Source organism: Canis aureus, chromosome 29 (genome assembly GCF_053574225.1).
Source record: "Canis aureus isolate CA01 chromosome 29, VMU_Caureus_v.1.0, whole genome shotgun sequence".
Lineage (NCBI taxonomy): Eukaryota > Metazoa > Chordata > Mammalia > Carnivora > Canidae > Canis > Canis aureus.
Genome location: NC_135639.1, coordinates 40,858,142 through 40,878,299, shown reverse-complemented (window position 1 = coordinate 40,878,299; position 20,158 = coordinate 40,858,142). Strand labels below are relative to the sequence as shown.

General features: G+C 49.0%; 1 protein-coding gene and 1 long non-coding RNA gene across 5 annotated transcripts in view; one reads left to right on the top strand and one right to left on the bottom strand.

Moving 5' to 3' along the window:
- The window catches only part of ARHGAP22 (Rho GTPase activating protein 22), a 135,717-nt gene that overhangs the window by 63,918 nt on the left and 51,641 nt on the right, over positions 1–20,158 (bottom strand). The gene's annotated exons all lie outside the window — the stretch shown is intronic.
- Positions 146–6,124, top strand: LOC144301497 (uncharacterized). 2 transcript variants are annotated; one of them, XR_013368313.1, is made up of 5 exons: positions 146–648; positions 2,033–2,170; positions 5,186–5,265; positions 5,699–5,730; positions 6,034–6,124. It is a non-coding gene; the product is annotated as an uncharacterized LOC144301497 (long non-coding RNA). The 2 variants fall into 2 exon arrangements; XR_013368312.1 differs by lacking the exon at positions 5,699–5,730 and having other exon boundaries at positions 153–648.

Sequence of the window (20,158 nt, the reverse complement as noted above, 5' to 3'; positions counted from 1 at the left end):
CCCCTCCCGCGGCCCCTCCCCCTCCCCCCCGGCTCACCCCGACGCCGCGACGCGCGGGCAGGAAGGCAGCGCGCCCGGGCCGCCCGCACCCTCGCCGAGGCTTTCTCCACCGGAAAAGTGAGGCAGGTGGCGCCGTCTCAGATGTCCCTTAGCGCCCGTTAAAGGTCTGAGGGTGTCAAGCTCCTTGCGCGCCCTGCGTTTCGCTTCCGTAGGTCGGAGGACCGGAGCGGCCCCAGTCGGCCTCCCCAAGGACTGGCCGAGTCGCCGGCACAGGGGTCCCCGCGACCCACACGCGACACCTCAGCCCCCGGGTCACGCGCGCGGTCACCGGCGTTGGCGGGGACCTGGGCAGGGGCGCTCCTGGCGCAGTGATCCGGCGGGTAGAGGCTGCTCGTCTTCAAACAGATGCTGAGCCCCGCGTGGACGGTTCCCTTCTCGGCCCGACCCCACCCCCACGGGAGAGCGCGCTCACCCGCGGAGAAAACCCGCACGGGCCGCCCACCTCGGCTCTGTCTGCGAGCGCAAGAGACTGACACCAACCAAATGCTCGTCGGAAAGGGGATCGTCAACTACGTGGGCATTTTCATGACACGAAAATCCAAGCAGGGAGCCGGAGCTGTTTGAGATCCGTGGGTTCACAGCACCTGGGTAAACACACACACCTACACGGCATCACCGGCGTGTCCTGTGTGCGGCACTGCTCTAGGTGCTTGGGTCTAGAAAGACCTATGGGAGGGAAACAAGGAACGTAGACGGCGACTAAAAGACGATGTCACCTTAGCATGTGGATAGTGGTCTAATTTCTTAAAAGAAGGCACATTTACATATTGTGTGATTAAACACCAGGTTCTTTCTCAGCCCTCCAGTTCCTGGGATCTGTTCCTTCCCTGAAAGGGCTGCGGTGAGCCTCTGATGGCCTTGGCTTCCCTGGGATTATCTCCCTTGCACCCATCTTGGGGAAACAGAGGCGACCCAGGAGGGAGGCAGCTGCCAGGCCAGGCTGCCTGTGGCCAGAGCAGAAGAGTTCAGCAGGGTGAGGGCAAGACGGGAGGAAAGAATGGGTTAGAGCAGAGAAGAGTTTTCCCAGCAGTCACGTCTTAGTCAAAGGAGACATTTACAAAGGGGCAGATTTCTGCCCCCCTCTCCTTAATCTCCAGAAGGACTAGGATGAGGCGTTTTCAGGGAGAGAGAAGGGTTGTCCTGCACTAGATCTGGAAAGAAAGATGTTTTCATTTCATGACATGTAGGTGGGGGTTACAAAGAAGGAGTAAGTGAGAAAAAAACGGAGAAACCTGACTTCTGGTTGCTGCCAAGTCATTTTAAACAGCTTTAGCACCAGGCAAGATCACTTAGTCACAGCAGGCTTAATGAGGCCCCAGGAATTCCAAGCTGGAGCTCCCTGCATTCACGGAGAGCATGTGCGGGGAGTGAGCCCCCGGGTGATTGTCCAACGGCCAAGTCCTACATTTGGAAAGCAAGATTTAAAAGAAAACATCAGAGCGGCCATTGTGGGCTGCTTGTTTATCTTTCTAAGAGGAAGTAGCAAAGCAGGATCATTTCAAATGAGCCTATTATAGAGGGTCAGCATCCCCATTGAACAGTTCAAATATATTTTGGATACTCGACTTTTTTTTTTAATTTTTATTTATTTATGATAGTCAGAGAGAGAGAGAGAGAGAGAGAGAGAGAGAGAGGCAGAGACACAGGCAGAGGGAGAAGCAGGCTCCATGCACCGGGAGCCCGACGTGGGATTCAATCCCGGGTCCCCAGGATCGTGCCCTGGGCCAAAGGCAGGCGCCAAACCGCTGCACCACCCAGGGATCCCAATACTCGACTTTTCAAAGTGACTTTAAATATCAACTCCCAGGACAGTTTAGGAGATAGAAAGCAAGGCAAGAACTTCTACCAGTATTGCCCTTGCTTTCAAACATTTTAATTCCTGATTATTCATTGTCTTTTTATGGTTTTCTAGTTATGTGTCTATTCCTTAAAAGGGAAGACAAAATGACATGCACTATATGCTTCCTACCAGGTGTCAGGCAATTCACAAGTGCTAATATCACAGTTACCATAGGACAATCCTATGAGGTAGATGACATTAGATTCAACTTACAGAGGAAGAAACAAGAGTTCAGGGAAATGAGGAAACTTGCCCAAGACCAATGAAGCGGTAAGTGATAGAACCAAGATGGATGAATGAATAGATGGGTAGGTGGGTGGGTGAGTGAGTGGGTGGATGGATGGATTGTTGGGTGAGTGGATGGATGGATGGGTAGGTGAGTGGGCAGATGGATGGGTGGGTGGGTGGATGAATGGATGGACAAGTGGGTGGGTGGATGGATAGATGGATGGCATTTCCTCATTTAGGCATAGAGTTATGGGATACAACTGGAAAAGCACATACTGAGCATGGGATTTGCCTGAAAAAAACAAACTCCTTCAATATAGCTCTGTCCCCTGAATTGATCATGACTCCAAATCATCCTGAATTGAGCCCAAACATCAAGATCACTCAGTAATACAAGGCTCTAGATGAGCTTAAGCCAACCCACTTCGGAAGAGTAGTCGGGAAAATAGGGGGCTCTGAGATCTCTTTCTGAGCTGAGAGGCCAACATCCTGCACATGACAGGGAAGCAGAGCCAGAATCTGAAGCTGGGTTTCTTTCTTTTTCTTTCTTTCTTTCTTTCTTTCTTTCTTTCTTTCTTTCTTTCTTTCTTTCTTTCTTCTTTCTTTCTTTTTTTAAGATTATTTATTTATTTATTCATGACACACACACACACACACAGAGAGAGAGAGAGAGAGAGAGAGAGAGGCAGAGACACAGGCAGAGGGAGAAGCAGGCTCCAGGCAGGGAGCCCAACGCCAGATTCGATCCCAGGTCTCCAGAATCATACCCTGGGCTGAAGGCGGCACTAAACCTCTAGCCACCCAGGCTGGTCTGAGGCTGGGTTTCCAGTGAGTGCAGTGGGCTCTGGGAGGAAGATTTGGTGCAGATTTGGAGGACAAAGTCCCTGTGAAGTTGGAACTACCCCCATCCACCCAGAGCTCCACCTTCTGCTGCTTATTTCTATTTCAAAGTGAGGATATGGGGTTGTCTAGGAAGGATGCTGCTATTGCTGCTGGGATCCTGGCTTTATGCAGCCTGAGCTCCTAGTTCCAGAAATGCCCTAGGCCATTAAGGGATTTGCTTAGGAAACTCAGGCGCTGGTCCTTATACCTCTCTGTAGGGTCGGGTTGCTCCTCCCTGACATACCCAAGACACTCTCATGGTACCATCTCAAGGTGTGAGCCCAGCCTTGGGCAGCCCAGGGTAGCAGTAGAAATGGGGTCATGGCACCCTAGTCACAGGAATAGCTTTGGGGGCTATGGTGATCATTCATTCATGCATCCATGTACCAAACTATGATTGAGCACAACTGAACACCTGAGAAAGTCCAAGGCCTGAGCTCTGTGGAGGCCAAGACGACATCCTGAGAGCTCTGCAGGAGACAGCGACTCAGTGCTGAAGAAAGTCAGGAAGGGCTCTACAGAGCAGAGGTTTTTGAGATGAGCACTGAGACATGAAGAGGAGACCAGCTCCTCAAGGGATGGCATAAGAATGGTCCTCCAACAAGGCAGTGCTGTGATCATGTTGAGGAGCTAGATTCTAGGGCAGGACAGTGCAGCAGGCCATCTAGGGTAGGGGAAAATGAGGCAGCCTGTGGTCCTGACTCATCAGCCTGGCACTGGCCTGAAGTGGGGACCAGAAAGGGGCGACCGGGACAGGAAGAAGCTAAGAAGCAAAAGGCAGTCACATGAGAGCTACAAGGCCTGGACGCAGCAAGAAGAGGAGAGGGAGACCAGGTAGGATGTGTGACCCTGGTGACCACACCTCCCAGGTCTCCCACCTGTGTGCTCTTTCCCCTTGAATTGGGCTGCCCTTTGACCTGCGTTAACCAGCAGGTGACAGCAATGACTCTGGGCCAGCGCTGGGTGTAAATCCTAAGAAGTCTTGGCAGCTTCTGCTGCTGTGAGCAGGGGAACTGCCCTGAACCTGCCACGCTCTAAGCAGCCCAGCCTTAAAGTGCAGAGAGACCACAGGGAGGGCCAAGGCTAAGGCCAGCAGCCTCTTCTTTCAGCCCGGTGAGTGAGGTCACCCTGGAAGTGGATCCTCCAGCCCATATACGGAGAGCCCAGATGAGCTGAGCCTGCCGAGCCCTGCCCACACTGTAGAATAGTGATCAAATAAGATGTTCTAAGTCACTAACCTTCACGGTAGTTTGTTATGCAGTAACACAACTGAACATGGGGAGTAATACACAATACTTGAGAGCCAACACTGTCTGGCTATGCCTGCGTGCCGGGCTAAGAGCTTGACATTCCATTAGAATTCAGAGCCAACTTCCGTGTTAGGTATGGTCGTTATTTCCACTTTAAAGTGGAGGACCCTGAGGCACAGAGAGTTAAAGTAATTTGCATTAGGTCACACAGCTAATTAGTGTCTGAGATCTAACCGGCCTGTCTTGCTTTGGAGCCTGAGCTCTCCGGGAGATATTTTGGAGGGCAAAGGGACAACAGTTGGTGTTGAATTCACTGCCCCATGGGTCTAAGGTATATCTGTAGGTGAGACGGGTTAGAAAAGACAGCTCCTGTGAAGGGCTGGACCACATCTGGCCGGAAAACCATGGGATGCTCATTGCTCTCTTAGCTTTTCAGAGTCAGGGCTACTTCCTGGTGGCCCTGGCACCTGTAGAAGGGGCTTCTTGAAGACAAAGGCACTCTGTAGACAGTGTGTCACAAACCTCACTCACGCTGGCACTAGCATCTCATTTCATGTCCACAACAGCTCAGTGTCGGTGAGCACGCTCCTTTCACAGGAGAGGATATGGACACCCACTCAGGCTATGGGAGTTCTCAAGGTCACACAGCTGGAGGGTGGGAGAGCCCACACTGGAATCTGGGGCAGTCTGACAACCACACGTCACCTTCCTAAAAACCGGACCCTGCCTCCTGCCTCCAGGAGGTATAGGTCTCCATCTAGGCTGCCTCCCCCTCTCATTGTCTCCTCCCATCATAGTTCTGATCTGTGCTAGGATTTTGGCCAAAATCCAGGGTGCACACACCATGTATATACCACCAAGATGCAAAGACATTCTAGAACTGGAAAGACATTACAGTTGAGTACAACTTCTTCACTTTTCATAGGAAATCTGAGGTCCGGAGAGGCTAGATCCACCCCACATCAAGCATTTCTTGCGGGCCTGCTTTGTGCCATGCACTGAAAGGTAATTTAGTGACAAGTTAAGGCTATCTCCAGTCAGTTTCGGTTTTTGCTCTGAAACAGAGATCTGCAGAAAAGATAAGCAGAAGGGAAGCTGCTTACCCATATCTCAAAATGTGTTTTGTGCACTTTTCCACAGTGCACAGAAGCTAACTGATTTGGAATTAAATATCTGATTAAACATGGTAACTAGCACCCCTCTTCCCATATTATCCATTGTCAACAACATTGCCTTTGCTATTCACTTTACAGACTCATTGTTCTGGTTTCTTTTTTTAAAATAAAGTATGTGACTCTGGGGGAAATGGAAGTCTGTTAGAAGCAGGCCCACACTGCTTTGTGCTAGAAAAGGCTATTGATTCCATAAGGATGGGTCTGTTTTTCCTTTCTTTTAATGAGATTTAACTTCCATTTCTCTTTTTCCCTTTGGCTGCCAGGAAGCTCAGGGAAAGTTTAAAGTTTGGTGTTGGCAAGTATGAAGGCCCTAAAGTAGGTCCTCACAACCATGCCTTTGTGTCCTCGTTTTGCTTCTCTACTTGTTTTTTTTTTTTTTTTTTTTTTTTTTTTTAAAGCAAACTCTATCCCCAACATGGGGTTCAAACTCATGATCATAAGATCAAGAGGTGCATGCTCTACTGACTGAGCCAGCCAAGCACCCCTGCTTTTCTACTTTTATTTGCATTCTCTTTGATCCTTAATTTTTTAATTCTTTTTCTTTTTGATCCTTAATTTTTTAAATAATTACTATTGTGTTATCTTCATTTTATTCTAGGTGTCTCATCAGAAGCCATCTCAAATCCTTTGTGGAATAACATGGGAGTATAAGTGAATAAGTGAATATAATATATTCTACTTTAAACCAAGACCAGTAAACTTTTTTTAAGAGGTAGTTCACAAACATATTTAAACCCTGTATGCCATATGGTCTCCATAGCAGCTACTCAACTCTGCCCTTATAGCATGAAATCAGCCATAGATCGCACAGAAATGAATGGGTGTGGCTGGGTTTCGATATAACTTTATTTGCAAAAGCAGGTGGTAAGCCAGAGTTGGCCTGTGTGTTTTTGTAGTTTGCAGCCCTCCATCTTAAAAGAATTTTAGAGCATTGAGAAATTGTTTCCTATTAAGTTGGGAAGTACTTGGCTTAGAAAAAAGTGAATTCCCGTCTCTAAGAGGTGGGAATTCTGTCCAAGACGGCTAGTTTCTACTTCTGGGTGACAGATTAGGGCAAAACAGCTGCACAAACTGGACAGTTGGCTTTTGAGAGGGGTGTGCAGTGCTGGGGAGCAGTCGGTCTCTGCCAGAGTGGGCTCTGAAGTCTGCTAGCAGGAGTCCATTCTCCTGCACATTTGCCATGCTCACTCCTCAAGGGAAAGGCTCACTGGGGGGCAGGGCCCCAGAGGTGCCAGCCTGCTTCCCCAGCTCTGGCCAGTGGGTCTTCAGCTGCTGTGAACGTTGTTCATGGAAGGAATGTGTCTGCGGCTCCAAATTCCCACAAAGACAAGGGGGATCGTTGGGGAGAGATTCCTGGGCCACATTTTTTCTTGCTGTTCATGTGGCCTGCAGCCATTGAAGTTGGCCAGACTGCCCAGAGAGGGATTTTACAAAGCCCATTGTCTTTTCCTGGAGTCTCACCCCCCACCCCTGCCCCCACCTGCTCTTTCTGCCTTTCTTTCTTTCCTTTACCACCCCCAGCAGAAATGTAGCATGGGAAAGGCGTGGCCACAGCCGTGGCCCAGAGGGCTTTTGTCCCCTGCCTGGGGGGCTGGACACCTTCAGCAGTACCTCCTCAGGTGAGACTGTGACATTAGGTCTCTCCACACAGTCGGGGCTGAAGATGGTCTCAGCTGCTTGACCAGGAGTTAGCAAGCGGTTGTGCTTCCATAAGAAGAGCAATGCATATTGAGCACCTGCTGTATACCAAGCACTGTTCTGAGCATCCTACATATATTAACTCAATCTCCAGAAGAATCCTATTATACACACACTTTACTGATGGGGAAACTGAAACACTGAGAGGCTAATGATTTACGTGGGGGTCTCACAGCTAGTAAATGGAAGAGACAGGCCGCATGACTCTCATCTGTCACTTCAAGTGTGTAGTGATCCCCTTAGCTCAGCATCTCATTTACAGATCCTTCCTGATGGTGCATCTCCACAGGTAGAGTAAACCTCCAGTAGGCAAAGTATTTGCATAGATGGGAACTTCATACCTTCTAGGCTCCCAGCATCCACATGTGCCACAGAATATGAAACCCGTCACCATGACGGCCCACCTGGTATCTGGTCCACCTAGCTAGAGGCATGGCACTGTCAACTAGGGGTTAACTCGCCCTTCTTGCTGCTGTCACCATTGCTGCTGTGGCTGCTGACAGTGCAGCAGAGGGACCTCAGTGGGTGAGCCTTTGAGAGTTTGCACTGTGCCAGGCCCTAGGTTTGGAGATTTACATGCAATGTACATTACTGACACAACCCTGAGAATGAATGCTGATAACCCCAAGTTGCAGATAAGAAAGCGAGTTCATTAATCAGGTAATTAATGCTCTCTACTGTAACAAACAACTGCAAAATATCAGTGGCTTAACCCTATAAATGCTCTTTCTTGCTGCGGTCAGCGTCTTGTGTAGAGCCACATGCAGGGGAGAAGGGGGGGGTGTCTCTGCTCCATGTGGTCACTTGGGGCCCCAGGCTCCTTCTAGGACCTTGATGTCCTCCTCTGGATCCTCTCCATCTGTTTGCCAGAGGACGGGAATAGGGGGCAGGGAGACCTCAGAATTTTAGGGGCTGAGAGCAGCCTATACAGGCACTCCCACCCACATTCAATTGTCCAGAGTTCAGTCATGTGACCTGTCTTACTGGATGGGGAGGCTGGGAAATAGTTTATTTGCATGGCCACAGGAAAAGGATACAGGTTTGGCTGAACCCCTGGGGTTCAGAAGGGTGAGGTGCCATGAGAGGCCATCAGGTGATCTGATGCCCAAGCTTGTATTTTGCCACCATACTGAACCAGTTGCCAAAGCTGTCTGAATTGAGTTCCAACTTCCAACATCTTGGAAGACCCTTGGTCCTTCAGTAGGGGCAATGAATGGGGCTTAAGGTCCTAAAGGGCTGTGAGGATTAACTGGGGTGCTAGGAAAAGAACTTGACACATATTCAGTGCCCAACACCCTTCCCTTTCTTAGTGGCTGGGTGCCCAGCTGGTGGGATTCTACCCCAGGAAGGACAGGGGATGCGGAGTCCTTTGGTAGGGGATGGAGTCCCTGTGCTTGCTGCTGCCACCTAGTTGTGGGAGGAGAAAACGCAGGACAACTTGGCCTCCCATTTCTCCTGGTGCATGTGTCCAGGCTGCTTCTGTCCTACCCTGATGCTCATCAGGCTGCTGAGTAGAAGCTGGCACTGGCCAGGCAACTAAGGGATAAATGCTGGGGTGGGTGGAGTCCCTATTCCCCAGGGTTTTGCATATCCAAGAGGGCCACTGAAGGGCCACTTTCAGCAAGTCCTCCACAGTGTTCCATCCAGGCCTCAGCAACCTGCTCATTTTAGAGGGCCCCCTGCCAGATAACGCAGGACCGCTGGGGTACAACTGTGGATATGTTCACCTGGTCACTCCCACGGGGTGCTGGGCTACCGCGGCATGGTGGATGTGGGGCAGTCCCCTCCTGAGCTGGCTGTGGTGGTAGCCACAAGATTGCATCTGTGTGGGCTGCTGGGCACCACGGAAATGCCCCCCCCCCCCAACCGTGGAGAGGGAGAGAGCTGCCAAGTCTCTCCAGAGACACACACGACCTCTGTCACATGCCCTTCTGCTTGGGGAGACTGTCCACCAGTTTCTACATACAGACCTTCTCTCTCTGATCACACACATGCACACGCACACACACACAGACACAATTTCTAGGGGACAAGTAGGCCTCAGATGGCCGAGTCAGAGGCAGTTCTAGCATCTGCTAACCCCCCAGGACCACTGTTGGTCACCTCCCTAGCTCAGTCCTGGGTGGGGCTCACTACCCTCAAGTCCTCTCCTTCCATGGCCTCCAGAGCCCTTCTTGCAGCTAGGTCTTGGTCCAGCCACCCAACAGATTTCCTGAACTCCAAGACCAAGAAGCAGTTTTCAGACTATGGACTCAACCTATTAGGGGGTCATGGTCTCGATCAGTATTTTTTATTTTTTATTTTATAATAAATTTATTTTTTATTGGTGTTCAATTTGCCAACATACAGAATAACACCCAGTGCTCATCCTGTCAAGTGCCCCCCTCAGTGCCCGTCACCCATTCACCCCCACCCCCAACCCTCCTCCCCTTCCACACCCCTAGTTCGTTTCCCAGAGTTAGGAGTCTTCATGTTCTGTCTCCCTTTCTGATATTTCCCACACATTTCTTCTCCCTTCCGTTCTATTCCCTTTCACTATTATTTATATCCCCCAAATGAATGAGACCATACAATGTTTGTCCTTCTCCGATTGACTTACTTCACTCAGCATAATACCCTCCAGTTCCATCCACGTTGAAGCAAATGGTGGGTATTCGTCGTTTCTAATGGCTGAGGAATATTCCATTGTATACATAGACCACATCTTCTTTATCCATTCATCTTTCGATGGACACCGAGGCTCCTTCCACAGTTTGGCTATCGTGGCCATTGCTGCTAGAAACATCGGGATGCAGGTGTCCCGGCATTTCATTGCATTCGATCAGTATTTTTTAAAATAAGATAGAATCACATAGAACTAAAAATGTCAGTGGACTCTGCATGCAGGGAAAATACTGTTCTGTGAGATCTTTCCTTCCATGTGTGCCTAGGCCCTGGAGAGTGGGATGTAATGTTCATTTCTTGTTATCAAAAAAGTGTGAAAACACTTTATTGGTGTAACCATCTCATTCCTTCCAGAAAACATGGGCTCTTTGTGCACATCACTGCACAAATTTCTCCTCCCCCAACTCTCTCGACAAAATCCCCCATGTCTGCTGCATGCCAGAAAAGGGCCCAATCTTTGCCAGACCACTCAAAAAATAAAAAAATGGAAGCCACCAGCAGCAGCCACAAAAGTTCCTGTTACAAACCTATCCCAGGACGCTGGCTGCTTAACTTGTCAGGCATTTGCATATCCAAGAGTTCCACTTAGGTGACCCTTCACAGAGCAAAGATCAGCTTCTCTCAATTTAAAACAAAGAAAAGAAATCTCTGCTCTGCACATTCCTTTTGTGCAGGCTCTTGTGTGGTGGGCTGGCCTGAGGGCACTCAGACACGTCTGCTGGATTGTTCTTTCCTTCCCCAGCATTAGTCCTCTGACACATATTTGTGCGGTACCACTCTGTGCCAGACACAGGCAGTCAGACCAGAGCCTCCCGCTCTGCATGCCCTTTCTCAGCCTGTGTATTCGTGGTGAGGACGGGTGTCTCCCGTCTCCCCTCCCTCGTCAGGCCTCTTCCTCCCAGAGGAAGGAGCTGCCCACCTTCAGCAGGAGGCTGTGTGCTGGCCAGTCTCCACCTGCTCCAGCTCTGCCTGCGCACCCACCCCAACGCACCCCCCCCCCCCCCCCCAGAAGCCTGGCTCTCCAGGATGCTGGGATTCTCAACTATTCTTACACTGGGAGGGATGGAGGTTCTCACACATATTGAGCACCTGCTTTGTGCCAGGCACTGCCGCATCCCACCATCGCTGTCAAGGCCCATCCAGGCCATTATTATCACCATCCAAGGAGGCTCAGGCAGACATGATGACTTTCTAAGGCAGTGCTCACAGCTAGGCCAAGCTGGTTCTTTCCTAGGTCTCTCAGATTTCTATAGCTCTCTGTTCTTTCCACTTGATCACAGACATCATGTGGCAGTCCCTGGGTGGGGCTGTGGGCCTGGGGGCTGATGTGCTGTAGTGGGAGTCGCATGCTGCCTGTGCGCAAGAGCAGGGCGGAGAGGGGTGCTGGAAGATGGGCCACCCACCGGAGCAGGAAGGGAGGATGATGAGCCAGATCTTCTGAGTTTTGGCTCCTAAGAGTGTGGCTTGAATTCCCAAGGTCAGTGAAGCAGGTCCTGCTGAGAGGGCCCGATGCTCTGGCAGCTTCCCTTCCAACTCCACGACATTGGTTTCCTAGGGCTGCTGTAACAAACTGCCGCAGACTGGGTGGCTTAAAACAGAAATGTCCTTGGCATTCCTTGTCCTATGGCTGCATCAACTCAGTCTCTGCCTTCATCCCCAAGGACCTGCTGCCTCATGTCTATGAGGGGCCAGATCTCCCTCTTCATTTAAGGGTACCAGTCACTGTACTTACACCTCCACTGCTCAGGATCTCATCTTAACTAATTGCACAGGCAAAGACTCTACTTCCAAATAAAGTCATATTCTGAGATCTCTGATGGACGTGAAAGGGCTTGGGGACAACAGTGACCTCCCCCCTCTTTTCTGAGCCTTGGCTTCTCCAGCTTTGTTTCCTCACACTCAGTAAGTGTCAGGGCAAGATGCGCCCTGACGACCCAGAAAAGTGTCACTGACCTTCAGAAGAACCTCCAAATCTGCAGTCTTTTAACTGATTGCAACCCCAGCTTTTAGCATTCTGGTATTCCAGAATGGTATGCTTGTCTGCCTGCCTTCCTTCCTTCCTTCCTTCCTTCCTTCCTTCCTTCCTTCCTTCCCTTCTTTTTGAGAGAGGGAGGGAGAGACAGAGCACACACATGAGGGAGCAGGGGAAGGCCAGACAGAAAGGGAGAGAGAGAATCTCAAGCAGGCTCTATACTGAGCACAGAGCCCCATGTGGGGCTTGGTCTCACTACCCTGAGATCATGACCTGAGCTGAAATCAAGTCAGACGCTTAACTGACTGAGCCACCCAGGTGCCCCCAGAATTATATGCTCTTAAAAAGTGCTGAACTATGGGCATTTTTGTGATATATATATATGTGATATATATATATATATATATATATATATAATGATTCATATATATATATATATATGAATCATTTACACTCAGGATATACTATAGTAGAGGTTTGGATCCAGTAAAGGTAAACTTTTTTTTTTATAAATATATTATTTATTTATTCATGAGAGACACAGAATGAGAGAGAGGCAGAGGGAGAAGCAGGCTCCATGCAGGGAGCCCAACGTGGGACTTGATCCCAGGTCTCCAAGATCATACCCTGGGCTCAAAGTGGCGCTAAACCGCTGAGCCATCGGGGCTGCTGAGGTAAACTTGTTTAGAAAGTAGTTTTCTCTTTAGCCATCATCCATAGAGGAGGAAGAAAACCAAGGTGACTCTATCCTAACATAAATCCTCGTTCTGGTCCGAAGACCTTCCAACCAGTGGCATTCAAACACATCATCCTGGAAACTGCTCCAGGCGCTCCATTGACCTGACCCACTGGGATCTCCACCTTCCTAGAACACTGGAGAAGATGAAGGCAATTCTTCGAAATAAAACCAGAGCTACTAATCAATTAAAAGATGTAGTCGCTGCTAAGAACAACAAAAAAGGGGATGAAAATAAAAATTTCTAAAGTATTGAATGAGAAATGAATTATTTGAAGATGAAGAACTCAAAGGAAAATATTTGGAGTTAGCTTGAAATTTCACTTAGAGCCCTCTCCTCACCAGTGCAGAGAGAAAAATTTTATGACAGTTAGAAAACACAAATGTGCACGAAAATAGGCTCACAAGTCAAGAGTAACATCAAATAGTATTTCATTTCAAGTGTTTGTTATTATTGAAATTTATTTTATGGGGTTTGATTTGCTACTTTTGACCATTTTATTAATTTAATCTGCTAATAAGTTTTATTAGAAGGATAATATCTTTAGCGCTTCTGTTTCATAGGTTTATGTTTTTATTTTATGCTTTTGGTATGTACACATTTTCCAGTGTATAAAATATTTAGCCTGACCGAACTTTAAACATTTATGGATTATGCACACCTTTTATGGAAAACATTGATCATTAACATAAGCACTAATTAATCAACATAATTCATGTTGAAATGCCAGCAATGCAGGGAATAAATGCCTGTATACCTGTGTGCCATTTTGCTCTGGCAGTGGCAATGACTGTCTTACGAATTAGCTATGGCTGACTATGTGCCAGGTGTGGGGCTTCATGCTCTGCATGGAACCGCTTCTATTGAAGCCATTCCGCAGATGAAGAGCCAGAAGTGTGAGGGGTTATGTGACTCACTCAGGACCCCAGACTTGGGAAGAGGCTGAGACAGAACTGAATCTCAGACTGTGTGACTGAGCACCTCACCCTTAACCACAAGCCCACGTGATGAATGCCTGGATGCGTTAAACAATTCAACCCACACCCAACTATCATTTTCTAGCCGTCTTTGATTTGAGCTTATGATTAGTGATTCCAGGGTTCACAGACTCAAACTTTTATAGAGAGATGGGGCATGTTTGATGAATGGAGGAGGCAGGTGGGGATTCTAGCCCAACGGAGAGCCCTCAAGCTGTGTCTCAGAGGGACCTGTTATTGAGTCTCTGTCATTGTTTATATGGAAGAAGCAAACCCATGTTTACTCTAAGAAATCTAAATTTTCCAGGGACGCCTCGGTGGCTCAGTGGTTGAGCATCTGCCTTTGGCTCAGGTCGTGATCCCAGGGTCCTGGGATCCAGTCCCGCATCAGGCTCCCCGTAGGGAGCCTGCTTCTCCCTCTACCTGTGTCTCTGCCTCTCTCTCTGTGTCTCTCATGAATAAATAAAATCTTAAAAAAAAAGGAAATCTATATTTTCCATAAGTAAACTTTTTGCTTTAAAAAATATTTTACGAGCCAAACAAAATGTGGGCCAGAATCTGCTCATGGTTAATTAGCCCTGGTTTGCCCCTCCGTTTGCACCCCGTGAGCTAGACTCAATTTCTTGTCATTATTTCCCTCTCTCTACCACCACTTTCAGCTCTCTTCTTGATTTTGAATTAGTGCTCCTTCACTGATTGACTTTATCAAGAGCCAGGCACCAGGCTCTGAGTGCACCAGTGCAATCCTTGCCCGCAGGAGCTCACAGTCCGTGCTTGGGTAGCACAGACATTGGTTCACTGGAGAGCAGTGCCTCCCACGTTTGAATATGCTCACAAGTCACCCAGAACACGTTGCCGCCACACAGATTCTGTTTCAGTAGTTCCAGGTGGGGCCCAAGAATCTGCATTCTCAACAAGCTCCCAGGTGATGCTGATGCAAAAGGTGCACAGACCATACCTTGTGCAGGAATGACTTAGACTAAAGATCGGCCTTTTGTCTAAGAAAGTTCCTAAGCTGAAGGCTCCCCATGGGAGGAAACTACCTGGGCTTGGTTTTTCAAATCCAACACCTTAACCACTCGATCATCACTTCCACTGGGCGTGGCTTTTCAGAGGTGACCTGGACCCTCCAACTGCTCCACCCACTAATCCCCTGCCACATTCCTCCCCTCATCTTCATTTATCTTGAGTTTAGTCTAGCTGAGATCACTTGTAAAGAATTTTATCTACATCTTTGTTCTGAGCTGGCACTGAGCATGCCTCCTTCTGCAGGTTGCCCTTTTCCTATCGGGTAAAGGTATTTCTATTTGAGGAATTTCTGCTGTGCCCCTCTGTGTCTCAGAGCCTTGGTACCCAGCACCTGCCTGGGCTCCTGTTGGCAGCCTGCTTAAGGGTAAGACCCTGGACCCCACTTTGTCCTAATTGTGTGACTTTGGACAAGCTGTCCCTCTGTGCCAGTTTCCACATCTAGAAAACAGAGGCATAATGTCCACTCACTGCATTGCAGGATACCTTTCTCACTTCTCTTTCTAAAAAGAAACTCAACAAATCACCTTAGCACTCTCATGTTGCAGGGCACCGGGGTGGCTCAATAGGTTAAGCATCTGACTCTTGATTTTAGCACAGGTTATGATCTCGGAGTCCTGGGATGGAGCCCCACTTAGGGCTCTGCGCTGAGTGTGGAGTCTACTTCTTCCTCTCCCTCTGCTCCTTGTCCCCCACTCCACTTGCATGCTTGGGTGCTCTCTCTCTCTCTATTAAATAAATATATAAAATCTTAAAAAAGACAAAAGAAGAAGAATCTCATGTTGCTTGTGTCCTGCAGAAGAAATATTAACACAAGGAACTAATTTCTATTGCTACCCCAGGAACATGATCAATTACACTTGGAGGAATTAGCAAGTTGTCCCTGGTGAGGGGCCTTCCATTTGTCAGTGGGCAAACATGTAGCCAGTTCCTAGTCTGGGGCCAGATGTGCGAGGTGGCAAACCATACAGAAGGTAGGCAGCCTTGTGAAGTAAGGGAGTGTCACAGGCAGGTGTCTACAAAGTCAGGAAACGTGAAAATAAACTGTTGAATAGCATGTTTGGCAGATATTCAAATAATAATCTTAATGTACTCTTAGGTGAAACATTTTTAAAGAAACATTTTTAAGAAACAATGTCAATCAACAAACATACTATGTCTAAAAAGTTATAGAATCCAGAGAAAGTATTGTATTTTATCTGAAAAGGTGTCTGGTGGCTGAAGAAAAGCACACAGGAACATACAATTTGGAAAGGTTACCCACCTACTTTTTAAAAAATAAGTTTAGTGGGACGCCTGGGTGGCTCAGTGGTTGAGCATCTGCCTTTAGCTCAGGTAGTGATCCCGGGGTCCTGGGATCGAGTCCCGTATCAGGTTCCTGGCAGGGAGACTGCTTCTCCCTCTGCCTGTGTCTCTGCCTCTCTCTGTGTGTCTCTCATGAATAAATAAATAAAATCCTTAAAAATAATAAAAATAAAAATAAGTTTATCTTCTGTTTCTTGATTTTGCAGATGAGCTGTTATACTACTTGTAGAACTTCACAGAATACTTAACACAGATATTAACCTAAGTTATAGGTGCACAAAGTTACAAGAGCACCTTGGGGCAGGTATTTTTAAAACCCTTTTTATTTTGAAATAATTCACTGGAAGTTGCAAAGAAATGTACAGCGAGGTCCTGTGCACCCTCACGCAGCCTCCTCCATGGAGACATCCTACATAACTACAGCACAGTATAGAAACGGAAACGGACTTTGGTACAATCCACACAGCTGGTTCAGATTCCATCAGTTAGATTCCATCAGTTACACCTGGGCTTGTGTGTGCGCTGTGCATGTGCATGTGCATGTGCATGCGTGTTGAGGGGGGCAGTATGCGATTTTATTTCATGAAACCATCACCACAGTCAAGATACATGGCTGCACCATCATCATAAGGCTCCCTCTGCTACCCCTTCACAGACTCACCCAATTTCTTTACCCCCGTTCCTAACCCAAGCTGTAGAAACTTTAATATCCGAGTTTTGTACATGAAGAAATGGAGCCACAGAGAAGCCACCAGCTTGCCCAAGGTCATGTAGCTAGTAAGCACTGGGTCTGGCTTTTGAACTCTATCCTTAAAGAAGCTTATTGTGGAGAGGGGGTAAAGGGGGAGCTCAGAGCTACAGGTAAGTGTGGTGGCCTCCAGCCTCCTCCCGGGTTGCAGACAGCCTGTTTGCATGCATCAGTCCTAACACGGGGCCAGAACTGACCATGCCCCCCAACCCCATCCCCATGGCATCTTCTTCATTCTACTCATCGCTGTAAACACAACCTCTGGGCTCCTTGCCCCTGCACTTGTTCTTCCACTGTCTTCCAGACTGGCTGCAGAATTAGTGCAGCCCAGTACAAAATAAAAATGCAGGGCTCCGTCTTCAAAAAGCAGGAAAACAGTGCCACTGAAGGTGTTCAATAGGACATTTCCTATCTTCTATGAGCTCTCTTTTGACCTGTCAGAGTGTGGTTCTGGGACCACCAGCACCAGCATTCCCCGGGGAGATGGTTGTAAATGCAGATTCTCAGTCCCCACCCCCAGAATTTTGGAATCAGTAAGTTTGAGGGTAAGCCCAGCAGTCTGGGTTTTAACAAGCTGCCCTCCAGGGGATTCTGGTACACAGGGAATCTGAGAATAACTGCTATAGAACTAGGATTCCTGTTTTTTAAACAACAGACTAAAGAAATATGAAATCTTATTTGAAGCTCACTTGTATATTGCAGATAAAAGAGGAGTTGAAAGAGAGAAGGAAAGAAAAAGCAAGAGAACAGGTGGTGGAGGGTGGGGGAAGTGTTCTCTGCACATCCATATATCTTGGTTCACTTGATGGTCACAGCTATCTTGCTAAGTTTATTTCTATTATCCAATAATGAAAAGGAGACTTAGAGAATTTAAATGGTTGGTCCAAGTTCTCCAAATTAGTGAGTGGCAGAGCTAAAATGTGAATCTGGGTCTGTCCGACTCCAAAGCCCAGTCTTTACCCCCTGTTGTTTTTCCTCCCTCCCCACTTCTCTTTCATTTTAAGGATGCTTGTTGAGCACCTGTTCTATGCCAGGCATTGCAATGAGTCACCTCCTCTTTGCAGCTCACTGGGCACCTTGGTTCACTAGACACGTATGGCTGCTGAACACTGGAAATATGGCTGGTATCACTGACAATGGGATGGTTCATTTCATTACAAATGTGGCTTGCATTAGGTTCCTACTGAATGGAACTGCTCTGGAGCATGATTTTGGCCAAAAGAATGAACTGCTCTTTCCTCTTCAAGGGCATCTATTTCCAGGAACATCGGGGTGGTGGGCGGGGGGGGGGGTGGCGTTTCCCACACCTGTTTCGGTGTTTAGTGGAGAAAAGTGAGGTTCAGACAGGAGGGCCAGACTGCAAAGCCAAGAGGTCCAAGTCACCTCACTCTGGGACTTGCTGATTCTCTCACTCCCAGGGATGAGGAGCGCTTGTGAACTTCTCATCTGATTTCATTTCTAGTCATTACCCATCATCTGGCGCTCTGCAGGCAAACCCAACGGGGCCGCCTGAGGTCAGGCTGATACACAGGATGGCTGGTACCAGGTGCTGAGATAGGCCGAGATCGGCATCCTGCTCAGGAGGCAGCCCACAAGATGAGCAATGCTCTGTGGATGTCAGAAGCACACTATCAGGCTACTTCTATGGGGTAATCTGTGTGTGCTGGCTTCGTTTCAAGGTCAGGCCTCAGAGATAGCAGGTGGTAGTTCTCCTAACTGCTCCAAGCTGCAGGCTGGATAAGGACAGGCAGCTACAAGCTCTGTGCCCAGAGTGGCTTCAAAGACCCCATGCAGCCACCAGAAACTGCTAGAACCCATTCTTTCTGGGCGGCACCTCTGAGGTCACCAAGGCCAGCCCTCTTATCATATAGATGGGGAAACTGAGACCCAGAGAAAGGAGGGAAGGGGCTGAGTGGGGTCTAAACCCACTGAAACAGGCCCCAGAGGCAGAGGAGTTGTGGGTTTTGGGGGCCCCTTAGTTTAAGAACTTGGCACATGAGCTTGTATCTGCACAGAAAGAATCACAGCTCGGCTTTGACCTGGCAGGCTACTGAGTCGCTTCCCCCCCGGGTCTCCATGACAGGGGAGGGTCTCTCTTCCTGCTCCTCCTATGCAGTGGTCTTCTCTGTGGACACGGGTAGGGTGAGGGTGGTAGGCATCGCATTGCTGGTGGCAAAATGAACAGTAGTTTACCCCTCATCTCCTGCCTGGTCCTGGCAATGCCCCCATCACGACCCCTAGTGCTCTCTCTAACACACAGTTGTGGTTTTCACCATCTCTCCTACAGCTGAAGACTTCCAGTGGCTGCTGCCCAAGCCTCCTTGTCCAGCACGCAATGCTCTGCACGGTGACCTGGCTCCTGCCCATCTTCCCCCTCAGTCCTCTACTCAGACTGTCCACACACCTTCTCCAGGCCTATGTGCCTTGGTGCTGCTCCATCCCTGCTTCTGGACCATTCTGGGGATGTTCTTCTGTTTGTCCATCTGGAAGAGTGAAACCTTCCCCAACCACCCAGGCAAGTCACCCCCCACTCCTAGCTTTGGGCTCCCAGCCCTGGGGACACCTCTCACACTGTATTGGGATTGTTTACTTACAGGTAATAGCTAAGTGGTGACTGTGTTGCTATTATTAATAATAACGATAAACAGAGAGATTGCAGGGAGGAGGGAAGGATATAAAAATAGTAGGCACCTACTATGAGCCCGGCACTGGGATCTCACTGCATCCTCAAGCCCAAGGCACTCGGCTCTCTTACTACCCCCAATTTCCAAATGATGAAACACAGGCACAGGCATATTCAGTGACTTGTCCTGGCTGGCAGGGCTGGGCCTCTGTCCAGTTCTCCCCGACTCCTGGAGACATGGGCAGTCTGCAACCCGGGCTAGAGCCAGATGTTAGAGGACATGCATGCCTTGTAGGGAGAGGGCAGAAAACAGGCTCGAAGGGAAGTCATGCCTGGGCTTGGCCTCCTGACTCTCCCCTGGACCCTCCTTTCTGCATGCAGACACCAGCCTCCCCCGGGGAGCACTTGCGGCACATTCAGGCCCAGTTGACCCTGATTTCCACGTGATGCCATGGCTCGCTTTGCATCAGCCACCAGCTCTGCTTACAACTGAACACCGACGGTGTAAGAGGCCTCCCCCATCCAGGCTGACTGCCGGAGGGTATCTGGGGAGTCGGGAGGAGGCAGTCCGGGAGTCCCGGGGGAGAGCGGAGTCCTGCCAGACCTCTGAACTGGGCGGCTGCCACCAGAGTCCCCAGCACTTTGTCTCAAGAAAGATCATCTGTGGGCCCAGAGCAGACAGGTGTTCCGCCATGGGAAATGGGCCCAGCCTTCAGAGCAGCCATTATAGCCTCTGCGTCCTCCTGCTCAAGGAGACAGCACTTGCCTCCATCGTCTCCTCAGACTCAGGGCAGCTGCCATTTGTGTCCTTACAAGGGCTTATTCTCAGCCCCACCAGCTGAGGTCCTCGCACTCCCAGGAGGAAATGTACCTGGGAAGGGTCCCCATCCTGGGGCCCTGGTGTGGTTCTGCAGAGAGGCCAATGCCAATAATGTGATACTTGGCCCCTGAAAAAACAGAATCAGGGGATCCC